Below are 7,500 nucleotides of genomic sequence, written 5' to 3' on the forward strand. Positions count from 1 at the left end.
TGTATGTGTGTGTGTGTGTGTGTGTGTGTGTGTGTGTCCCCGTCCTCGCAGGCGGGCCCCTTTCGACAGCCGGGCGGTTTCCCTCCAAAAAACTTAGTATATACACCTTTTCTTCCTTTTTTTCCGGCAGGCGGGCAGGCGCGCGCGTCTGTGTGTGTGTGTGTCCCCGTCCCTCCCGAGAGAGCGCTGCCCCTTGCCTCTGCCCGCAGGTGCCGACGGTCCGCTTTCGCTTGCAGCTCGCTCGGCACAGCTGCTGCTGGTGGGAGGGGCCTAAGCTAAGGAGGCCGGCCGGCTGGCGCCCCCCTGCGGCTGCGGTCGTTGTCGGGCCGTTGACAGGAGATCCAAGAGCAGGGCCCCCGCCCGGGACTGGCGGGCAGGCAGGCGAGCAAGCAGGCAGGCAAGAGAGGGGGAGAGCGGAGTCCGGGCGGCCGGCAGCCGCGTGCGGACCGGGCTCCCGAGGCGTCGGCCTGCGCCGCTGCGCGCCAGCCGGACGCCCGCGCGCCCGCCCAAGGCCGGCGTCGGGCATCGCTTCTCGGCCTTTTGGCTAAGATCAAGTGTAGTATCTGTTCTTATCAGTTTAATATCTGATACGTCCCCCATCGGGGGACCACATATTAAACGGATTTTTGGAACAGGGAGCTGGATCAGGAGCTTGCTCCGTCCTCTCCACGCATCGGCCCGGTATTGCAGCGCCTCCGGGAGCGGTGCACCACCTTCTCTCAGCGGTGAAAAGACAGACGTAGCTAGCAAGCAAGCAAGCAAGCAAGCAAGCGAGGTGGACTGGAGCTCCTTCTTCTCGGGTCTCGTCTCTCGTCCATCTGTGTGTCTCTCTCTCCCCCTCCCCCTCCCCGTCTCCGTTCCCGTGCTCCCTCTGTGCACTTTCCCGCGTCTCGACTCTCTGGGCAAGCAGGCCGGCCCCCTTTTCGGCTCCCGTGCGTTTTCCCTCCAAAAAACTTAGTTTTTTCAGCCTTTTCCCAGGGAGGCAGGCGTGGCTTTTGTGTGTGTGTGTGTGTGTGTGTGTGTATGTGTGTGTGTGTGTGTGTGTGTGTCCCCGTCCTCGCAGGCGGGCCCCTTTCGACAGCCGGGCGGTTTCCCTCCAAAAAACTTAGTATATACACCTTTTCTTCCTTTTTTTCCGGCAGGCGGGCAGGCGCGCGCGTCTGTGTGTGTGTGTGTCCCCGTCCCTCCCGAGAGAGCGCTGCCCCTTGCCTCTGCCCGCAGGTGCCGACGGTCCGCTTTCGCTTGCAGCTCGCTCGGCACAGCTGCTGCTGGTGGGAGGGGCCTAAGCTAAGGAGGCCGGCCGGCTGGCGCCCCCCTGCGGCTGCGGTCGTTGTCGGGCCGTTGACAGGAGATCCAAGAGCAGGGCCCCCGCCCGGGACTGGCGGGCAGGCAGGCGAGCAAGCAGGCAGGCAAGAGAGGGGGAGAGCGGAGTCCGGGCGGCCGGCAGCCGCGTGCGGACCGGGCTCCCGAGGCGTCGGCCTGCGCCGCTGCGCGCCAGCCGGACGCCCGCGCGCCCGCCCAAGGCCGGCGTCGGGCATCGCTTCTCGGCCTTTTGGCTAAGATCAAGTGTAGTATCTGTTCTTATCAGTTTAATATCTGATACGTCCCCCATCGGGGGACCACATATTAAACGGATTTTTGGAACAGGGAGCTGGATCAGGAGCTTGCTCCGTCCTCTCCACGCATCGGCCCGGTATTGCAGCGCCTCCGGGAGCGGTGCACCACCTTCTCTCAGCGGTGAAAAGACAGACGTAGCTAGCAAGCAAGCAAGCAAGCAAGCAAGCGAGGTGGACTGGAGCTCCTTCTTCTCGGGTCTCGTCTCTCGTCCATCTGTGTGTCTCTCTCTCCCCCTCCCCCTCCCCGTCTCCGTTCCCGTGCTCCCTCTGTGCACTTTCCCGCGTCTCGACTCTCTGGGCAAGCAGGCCGGCCCCCTTTTCGGCTCCCGTGCGTTTTCCCTCCAAAAAACTTAGTTTTTTCAGCCTTTTCCCAGGGAGGCAGGCGTGGCTTTTGTGTGTGTGTGTGTGTGTGTATGTGTGTGTGTGTGTGTGTGTGTGTGTCCCCGTCCTCGCAGGCGGGCCCCTTTCGACAGCCGGGCGGTTTCCCTCCAAAAAACTTAGTATATACACCTTTTCTTCCTTTTTTTCCGGCAGGCGGGCAGGCGCGCGCGTCTGTGTGTGTGTGTGTCCCCGTCCCTCCCGAGAGAGCGCTGCCCCTTGCCTCTGCCCGCAGGTGCCGACGGTCCGCTTTCGCTTGCAGCTCGCTCGGCACAGCTGCTGCTGGTGGGAGGGGCCTAAGCTAAGGAGGCCGGCCGGCTGGCGCCCCCCTGCGGCTGCGGTCGTTGTCGGGCCGTTGACAGGAGATCCAAGAGCAGGGCCCCCGCCCGGGACTGGCGGGCAGGCAGGCGAGCAAGCAGGCAGGCAAGAGAGGGGGAGAGCGGAGTCCGGGCGGCCGGCAGCCGCGTGCGGACCGGGCTCCCGAGGCGTCGGCCTGCGCCGCTGCGCGCCAGCCGGACGCCCGCGCGCCCGCCCAAGGCCGGCGTCGGGCATCGCTTCTCGGCCTTTTGGCTAAGATCAAGTGTAGTATCTGTTCTTATCAGTTTAATATCTGATACGTCCCCCATCGGGGGACCACATATTAAACGGATTTTTGGAACAGGGAGCTGGATCAGGAGCTTGCTCCGTCCTCTCCACGCATCGGCCCGGTATTGCAGCGCCTCCGGGAGCGGTGCACCACCTTCTCTCAGCGGTGAAAAGACAGACGTAGCTAGCAAGCAAGCAAGCAAGCAAGCAAGCGAGGTGGACTGGAGCTCCTTCTTCTCGGGTCTCGTCTCTCGTCCATCTGTGTGTCTCTCTCTCCCCCTCCCCCTCCCCGTCTCCGTTCCCGTGCTCCCTCTGTGCACTTTCCCGCGTCTCGACTCTCTGGGCAAGCAGGCCGGCCCCCTTTTCGGCTCCCGTGCGTTTTCCCTCCAAAAAACTTAGTTTTTTCAGCCTTTTCCCAGGGAGGCAGGCGTGGCTTTTGTGTGTGTGTGTGTGTGTGTGTGTGTATGTGTGTGTGTGTGTGTGTGTGTCCCCGTCCTCGCAGGCGGGCCCCTTTCGACAGCCGGGCGGTTTCCCTCCAAAAAACTTAGTATATACACCTTTTCTTCCTTTTTTTCCGGCAGGCGGGCAGGCGCGCGCGTCTGTGTGTGTGTGTGTCCCCGTCCCTCCCGAGAGAGCGCTGCCCCTTGCCTCTGCCCGCAGGTGCCGACGGTCCGCTTTCGCTTGCAGCTCGCTCGGCACAGCTGCTGCTGGTGGGAGGGGCCTAAGCTAAGGAGGCCGGCCGGCTGGCGCCCCCCTGCGGCTGCGGTCGTTGTCGGGCCGTTGACAGGAGATCCAAGAGCAGGGCCCCCGCCCGGGACTGGCGGGCAGGCAGGCGAGCAAGCAGGCAGGCAAGAGAGGGGGAGAGCGGAGTCCGGGCGGCCGGCAGCCGCGTGCGGACCGGGCTCCCGAGGCGTCGGCCTGCGCCGCTGCGCGCCAGCCGGACGCCCGCGCGCCCGCCCAAGGCCGGCGTCGGGCATCGCTTCTCGGCCTTTTGGCTAAGATCAAGTGTAGTATCTGTTCTTATCAGTTTAATATCTGATACGTCCCCCATCGGGGGACCACATATTAAACGGATTTTTGGAACAGGGAGCTGGATCAGGAGCTTGCTCCGTCCTCTCCACGCATCGGCCCGGTATTGCAGCGCCTCCGGGAGCGGTGCACCACCTTCTCTCAGCGGTGAAAAGACAGACGTAGCTAGCAAGCAAGCAAGCAAGCAAGCAAGCGAGGTGGACTGGAGCTCCTTCTTCTCGGGTCTCGTCTCTCGTCCATCTGTGTGTCTCTCTCTCCCCCTCCCCCTCCCCGTCTCCGTTCCCGTGCTCCCTCTGTGCACTTTCCCGCGTCTCGACTCTCTGGGCAAGCAGGCCGGCCCCCTTTTCGGCTCCCGTGCGTTTTCCCTCCAAAAAACTTAGTTTTTTCAGCCTTTTCCCAGGGAGGCAGGCGTGGCTTTTGTGTGTGTGTGTGTGTGTGTGTATGTGTGTGTGTGTGTGTGTGTGTGTCCCCGTCCTCGCAGGCGGGCCCCTTTCGACAGCCGGGCGGTTTCCCTCCAAAAAACTTAGTATATACACCTTTTCTTCCTTTTTTTCCGGCAGGCGGGCAGGCGCGCGCGTCTGTGTGTGTGTGTGTCCCCGTCCCTCCCGAGAGAGCGCTGCCCCTTGCCTCTGCCCGCAGGTGCCGACGGTCCGCTTTCGCTTGCAGCTCGCTCGGCACAGCTGCTGCTGGTGGGAGGGGCCTAAGCTAAGGAGGCCGGCCGGCTGGCGCCCCCCTGCGGCTGCGGTCGTTGTCGGGCCGTTGACAGGAGATCCAAGAGCAGGGCCCCCGCCCGGGACTGGCGGGCAGGCAGGCGAGCAAGCAGGCAGGCAAGAGAGGGGGAGAGCGGAGTCCGGGCGGCCGGCAGCCGCGTGCGGACCGGGCTCCCGAGGCGTCGGCCTGCGCCGCTGCGCGCCAGCCGGACGCCCGCGCGCCCGCCCAAGGCCGGCGTCGGGCATCGCTTCTCGGCCTTTTGGCTAAGATCAAGTGTAGTATCTGTTCTTATCAGTTTAATATCTGATACGTCCCCCATCGGGGGACCACATATTAAACGGATTTTTGGAACAGGGAGCTGGATCAGGAGCTTGCTCCGTCCTCTCCACGCATCGGCCCGGTATTGCAGCGCCTCCGGGAGCGGTGCACCACCTTCTCTCAGCGGTGAAAAGACAGACGTAGCTAGCAAGCAAGCAAGCAAGCAAGCAAGCGAGGTGGACTGGAGCTCCTTCTTCTCGGGTCTCGTCTCTCGTCCATCTGTGTGTCTCTCTCTCCCCCTCCCCCTCCCCGTCTCCGTTCCCGTGCTCCCTCTGTGCACTTTCCCGCGTCTCGACTCTCTGGGCAAGCAGGCCGGCCCCCTTTTCGGCTCCCGTGCGTTTTCCCTCCAAAAAACTTAGTTTTTTCAGCCTTTTCCCAGGGAGGCAGGCGTGGCTTTTGTGTGTGTGTGTGTGTGTGTGTGTATGTGTGTGTGTGTGTGTGTGTGTGTGTCCCCGTCCTCGCAGGCGGGCCCCTTTCGACAGCCGGGCGGTTTCCCTCCAAAAAACTTAGTATATACACCTTTTCTTCCTTTTTTTCCGGCAGGCGGGCAGGCGCGCGCGTCTGTGTGTGTGTGTGTCCCCGTCCCTCCCGAGAGAGCGCTGCCCCTTGCCTCTGCCCGCAGGTGCCGACGGTCCGCTTTCGCTTGCAGCTCGCTCGGCACAGCTGCTGCTGGTGGGAGGGGCCTAAGCTAAGGAGGCCGGCCGGCTGGCGCCCCCCTGCGGCTGCGGTCGTTGTCGGGCCGTTGACAGGAGATCCAAGAGCAGGGCCCCCGCCCGGGACTGGCGGGCAGGCAGGCGAGCAAGCAGGCAGGCAAGAGAGGGGGAGAGCGGAGTCCGGGCGGCCGGCAGCCGCGTGCGGACCGGGCTCCCGAGGCGTCGGCCTGCGCCGCTGCGCGCCAGCCGGACGCCCGCGCGCCCGCCCAAGGCCGGCGTCGGGCATCGCTTCTCGGCCTTTTGGCTAAGATCAAGTGTAGTATCTGTTCTTATCAGTTTAATATCTGATACGTCCCCCATCGGGGGACCACATATTAAACGGATTTTTGGAACAGGGAGCTGGATCAGGAGCTTGCTCCGTCCTCTCCACGCATCGGCCCGGTATTGCAGCGCCTCCGGGAGCGGTGCACCACCTTCTCTCAGCGGTGAAAAGACAGACGTAGCTAGCAAGCAAGCAAGCAAGCAAGCAAGCGAGGTGGACTGGAGCTCCTTCTTCTCGGGTCTCGTCTCTCGTCCATCTGTGTGTCTCTCTCTCCCCCTCCCCCTCCCCGTCTCCGTTCCCGTGCTCCCTCTGTGCACTTTCCCGCGTCTCGACTCTCTGGGCAAGCAGGCCGGCCCCCTTTTCGGCTCCCGTGCGTTTTCCCTCCAAAAAACTTAGTTTTTTCAGCCTTTTCCCAGGGAGGCAGGCGTGGCTTTGTGTGTGTGTGTGTGTGTGTGTGTATGTGTGTGTGTGTGTGTGTGTGTCCCCGTCCTCGCAGGCGGGCCCCTTTCGACAGCCGGGCGGTTTCCCTCCAAAAAACTTAGTATATACACCTTTTCTTCCTTTTTTTCCGGCAGGCGGGCAGGCGCGCGCGTCTGTGTGTGTGTGTGTCCCCGTCCCTCCCGAGAGAGCGCTGCCCCTTGCCTCTGCCCGCAGGTGCCGACGGTCCGCTTTCGCTTGCAGCTCGCTCGGCACAGCTGCTGCTGGTGGGAGGGGCCTAAGCTAAGGAGGCCGGCCGGCTGGCGCCCCCCTGCGGCTGCGGTCGTTGTCGGGCCGTTGACAGGAGATCCAAGAGCAGGGCCCCCGCCCGGGACTGGCGGGCAGGCAGGCGAGCAAGCAGGCAGGCAAGAGAGGGGGAGAGCGGAGTCCGGGCGGCCGGCAGCCGCGTGCGGACCGGGCTCCCGAGGCGTCGGCCTGCGCCGCTGCGCGCCAGCCGGACGCCCGCGCGCCCGCCCAAGGCCGGCGTCGGGCATCGCTTCTCGGCCTTTTGGCTAAGATCAAGTGTAGTATCTGTTCTTATCAGTTTAATATCTGATACGTCCCCCATCGGGGGACCACATATTAAACGGATTTTTGGAACAGGGAGCTGGATCAGGAGCTTGCTCCGTCCTCTCCACGCATCGGCCCGGTATTGCAGCGCCTCCGGGAGCGGTGCACCACCTTCTCTCAGCGGTGAAAAGACAGACGTAGCTAGCAAGCAAGCAAGCAAGCAAGCAAGCGAGGTGGACTGGAGCTCCTTCTTCTCGGGTCTCGTCTCTCGTCCATCTGTGTGTCTCTCTCTCCCCCTCCCCCTCCCCGTCTCCGTTCCCGTGCTCCCTCTGTGCACTTTCCCGCGTCTCGACTCTCTGGGCAAGCAGGCCGGCCCCCTTTTCGGCTCCCGTGCGTTTTCCCTCCAAAAAACTTAGTTTTTTCAGCCTTTTCCCAGGGAGGCAGGCGTGGCTTTTGTGTGTGTGTGTGTGTGTGTGTGTGTATGTGTGTGTGTGTGTGTGTGTGTGTCCCCGTCCTCGCAGGCGGGCCCCTTTCGACAGCCGGGCGGTTTCCCTCCAAAAAACTTAGTATATACACCTTTTCTTCCTTTTTTTCCGGCAGGCGGGCAGGCGCGCGCGTCTGTGTGTGTGTGTGTCCCCGTCCCTCCCGAGAGAGCGCTGCCCCTTGCCTCTGCCCGCAGGTGCCGACGGTCCGCTTTCGCTTGCAGCTCGCTCGGCACAGCTGCTGCTGGTGGGAGGGGCCTAAGCTAAGGAGGCCGGCCGGCTGGCGCCCCCCTGCGGCTGCGGTCGTTGTCGGGCCGTTGACAGGAGATCCAAGAGCAGGGCCCCCGCCCGGGACTGGCGGGCAGGCAGGCGAGCAAGCAGGCAGGCAAGAGAGGGGGAGAGCGGAGTCCGGGCGGCCG

At 63.6% G+C, this 7,500-nt stretch overlaps 7 non-coding genes across 7 annotated transcripts; all 7 read left to right on the plus strand.

Moving 5' to 3' along the window:
* Positions 1–524: 524 nt before the first annotated feature.
* On the plus strand, positions 525–715 carry LOC138223801 (U2 spliceosomal RNA). Its single transcript, XR_011182194.1, has one exon. It is a non-coding gene; the product is annotated as a U2 spliceosomal RNA (small nuclear RNA).
* An 821-nt stretch (positions 716–1,536) lies between these two features.
* On the plus strand, positions 1,537–1,727 carry LOC138223802 (U2 spliceosomal RNA). Its single transcript, XR_011182195.1, has one exon. It is a non-coding gene; the product is annotated as a U2 spliceosomal RNA (small nuclear RNA).
* Positions 1,728–2,544: 817 nt separating this feature from the next.
* Positions 2,545–2,735, plus strand: LOC138223803 (U2 spliceosomal RNA). The gene has a single exon (XR_011182196.1). It is a non-coding gene; the product is annotated as a U2 spliceosomal RNA (small nuclear RNA).
* An 819-nt stretch (positions 2,736–3,554) lies between these two features.
* Positions 3,555–3,745, plus strand: LOC138223804 (U2 spliceosomal RNA). Its single transcript, XR_011182197.1, has one exon. It is a non-coding gene; the product is annotated as a U2 spliceosomal RNA (small nuclear RNA).
* Positions 3,746–4,562: 817 nt separating this feature from the next.
* On the plus strand, positions 4,563–4,753 carry LOC138223805 (U2 spliceosomal RNA). The gene has a single exon (XR_011182198.1). It is a non-coding gene; the product is annotated as a U2 spliceosomal RNA (small nuclear RNA).
* Positions 4,754–5,574: 821 nt separating this feature from the next.
* Positions 5,575–5,765, plus strand: LOC138223806 (U2 spliceosomal RNA). Its single transcript, XR_011182199.1, has one exon. It is a non-coding gene; the product is annotated as a U2 spliceosomal RNA (small nuclear RNA).
* An 816-nt stretch (positions 5,766–6,581) lies between these two features.
* Positions 6,582–6,772, plus strand: LOC138223807 (U2 spliceosomal RNA). The gene has a single exon (XR_011182200.1). It is a non-coding gene; the product is annotated as a U2 spliceosomal RNA (small nuclear RNA).
* The last annotated feature ends 728 nt before the right edge of the window (positions 6,773–7,500 follow it).

The sequence above is a fragment of the Lepisosteus oculatus genome, chromosome 16, assembly GCF_040954835.1.
Source record: "Lepisosteus oculatus isolate fLepOcu1 chromosome 16, fLepOcu1.hap2, whole genome shotgun sequence".
Classification (NCBI taxonomy): Eukaryota; Metazoa; Chordata; class Actinopteri; order Semionotiformes; family Lepisosteidae; genus Lepisosteus; species Lepisosteus oculatus.